Below are 3,583 nucleotides of genomic sequence, written 5' to 3' on the forward strand. Positions count from 1 at the left end.
GGGGGGGGGGTAGGTAGCGGTTTCGCAAATTTAAGACTGGTTTTTTATACAGTTAGCTTTACAGGAGACAATCAAAGTATTGTACCCTTTACTGTTAACATGTAGCCCTGGAATATATATAGTAACAACTGCTAAAACTTCTGGACGACTGTTCTGATCCATACAAAAGCATATGAAAACGGGAATTTTCAGTATTACAATCGCTTCTAATTTATTAAACAGTCTCCAAACATACATAAACAAATATGGTTAACAGAACAATGAGGTTTCGATATCTCTCACTTCATTTTTATAAGATCTTTTGAATTTAAAGAAGTAACTTTTAATACATAAGTTGTAGCTATACATGCCATGAAAAATTGGCCTTACCGCTTCCTACATCCCTGTTATTTCACCACTCTGCCAATATTTTACAGGCCAGACTACCGTTTTCTAACCTTAATGTGCATTTGGTATTAGCTTTCGATTTCTCTAAGATTTTCTTGCATACTGGTTTACTATTCTTTAAAGTTTTAAAAAGAAGACAGAGACAGGACATTCTCCAAGAATTTGTAGACTTTAATAACACCTGGTGTTGAACTACAAAACTACAACTATACATACAGGGAGTGTAAATGATTCTTGGAAGAAAGAAAAACTGTAATGAGGCTGTTCTCTATGAGTAAGTTAAAAGCAAGAACAATATACAACATAGAGTGTTCACCTTGAAGGGCGTGATCCGTTCCACAACCGGTGTAGGTATGGGCACCTTTGGGCGTAAGCTTGCAGAGGTTTATTTTTTTTTTTGTCTTTTGGCCACAAGATATGTAGGACACTGTTCCAATACTTTCACGACTAACACTTGTAGCTTTAGAAGTAGATGTTTTACTACACCCAGCCCAGTTAATAAGAATTAATAAAACACAAAAACTTTTAATCTACACATCTGATTATTCCCCTTCTGTTAGTATTTCTGGTGGAATGTTAGGAAAATTAATAGAATTTGATTAACATTTCATCATTTATCACTGTCCAAACAAGCAAACAAATAACACTGCATAGCCTAAGGTTTCATGCAATCAGGGTCAATATACCTATATTACTCACAACCTAGTTAATATGCAGTGAGGAAGGAGTCTTCCACTTGTGATACGAATCTATTTAAATAACTTTTATAAGGTCTCACACAGTGATTGGTCAGTATCTTTTATAAGGTATCACACAGTGATTGGTCAGTATCTTTTATAAGGTATCACACAGTGATTGGTCAGTAACTTGTATAAGGTATCACACAGTGATTGGTCAGTAACTTTTATAAGGTATCACACAATGATTGGTCAGTAACTTTTATAAGGTATCACACAGTGATTGTCAGTAACTTTTATAAGGTATCATACAGTGATTGGTCAGTAACTTGTATAAGGTATCACACAGTGATTGGTCAGTAACTTTTATAAGGTATCACACAGTGATTGGTCAGTATCTTTTATAAGGTATCACACAATGATTGGTCAGTAACTTTTATAAGGTATCACACAATGATTGGTCAGTAACTTTTATAAGGTATCACACAGTGATTGGTCAGTAACTTTTATAAGGTATCACACAGTGATTGGTCAGTAACTTTTATAAGGTATCACACGGTGATTGGTTTGGCTTAAAACTGCATGTAGACTATTACTAGTTTTTTTGAATAATGATCAGGTTAATTTAAGAAAACAATAATTAATAAGATATGTGTATCTTTTATGGCTAGGAATCTAAAATTATGAGTGGAAAATTCGTACATGCACGTTATACTGGCACATCTCAGTTTAAAACACGAAGTTTAATTTTGATTTTTCTAAACGCACATTTCTGCGATTTTTCATAATGGTGGCTATGAACTTAGTGACAATTCTTATTTCTAAAAGAAAACATATAAACCACAAAGAATGTTGAAATATTTATGGAAATACTTTTTCAGAAGTCACACTAGTTGTTTAGGAAGATACAGTCCACTGCTAGTTACATACAACAAGCTGCATGGTAGCCATTTGGAATAGCTTCATGTAATAACGTGTACCAGAAGAGTTGCTAAAACTCTTCAATAAAAGTTGCGAGTAATATTAATTAGCCTCTTTGACCACACCGCCTTAGGTCTTCGGTTGCATATTTTTGGTCAATTTACTATATCATTTAAGGTGACTTTACTAAAGCGATTCTGTCCAAAGGCGAGGCTTAAAGGGGGAGGGAGGGGGAATTGGGGGACTTTTCAAAATATTTGCATTGAAAAATTGTATGAAAAGTAATGCAAATGTCAATGTTATATATATTTTAACGAAAAATAAATTGTCCTTACCAAAGTTTACAGTGCCATATGTCATTTCTTAAAAGAATAACCTCTGTTCAAAAGTTTATTTGTTGTGTTCTATTTCTCTGTATAAAATACTCCACACTACAACAAATTTTAGCAAATTTAATGAATTGTGATTGGTGTACGTTTCTTTGGGATATTTTTGTCTGTAAATGGGAATTTATAGCTTTTAAGTTGTCTATTTTATTGTAATCACTGGTTGAAAATGTTTAAATCGAAATAGTGTGCTTTGTTCATTGCCATTACTGAAAATTTTTCAAATACTGGATCTGTTAGGTAAATATTCATAGCTGTGTCAAGAAAGTTTGATCGGTTTGGTACTGTTACGTCGTCGATGTATGTGCATGCTCTATTACTTTGCAAATCTTTGTGGTAGTCTTTCTTGATGTTGTGTAATATTCAAATTCAAACACATACATAAACATTATATACATTCATAGTTTACCCCTGTTGAAAAAAGGTCCATCCTTCGAAAGCGCTCGTTTTGTAAGGTTTCGTATTTTTGTCATTGTACACAGATATTTAACCATATACATCATATTGGCATATTCTGTAATAATGAGTCATGCAGGATATACTTGTAAACCTTACCTCTCTCTATATATTATACGTTTGTGCTGTACTTTTAGCCAAATAGGATACAGGGTTAGTAATAACAAAAATTTACAATATCGTGTCTTAAAGAAAGAGAAAACCGCACATTTGGAACAAATTATATTCTGTCGCAATCTTTCTACACAAGAGATATTCCCACTATCAAATATATTAAAATCGAATGACTTATATAATTATAAACAGAAAAAAATATATAAAAACAAAAATTCTACTATTTTGCACTTTCCTTGCCACAAAGGACACGCATACAGTCTTTTAATACCATATGATTGTGTGTACTGTAATTTTCACATATACGAGTCACATGCTCTGAACTTTGGACTAACCAAACACTGCAACTGGTGTTAAGAGTCACCCTTTGTAACAGTTGCAAGATTCGATGAACTTTGGAATAACCAAACACTGCAACTGGTGTTAAGAGTCACCCTTTGTAACAGTTGCAAGGTTCGATGAACTTTGGACTAACCAAACACTGCAACCGGCGCTAAGAGTCACCCTTTGTAACAATTGCAAGGTTCGATGAACTTTGGACTAATCAAACACTGCAACCGATGTTAAGAGTCACCCTTGGTAACAGTTGCAAGGCTCGATGAACTTCGGACTAACCAAACACTGCAACCGGTGTTAAGAGTC

The sequence above is a fragment of the Limulus polyphemus genome, unplaced genomic scaffold, assembly GCF_000517525.1.
Source record: "Limulus polyphemus unplaced genomic scaffold, Limulus_polyphemus-2.1.2 Scaffold167, whole genome shotgun sequence".
NCBI classification, from domain to species: Eukaryota; Metazoa; Arthropoda; class Merostomata; order Xiphosura; family Limulidae; genus Limulus; species Limulus polyphemus.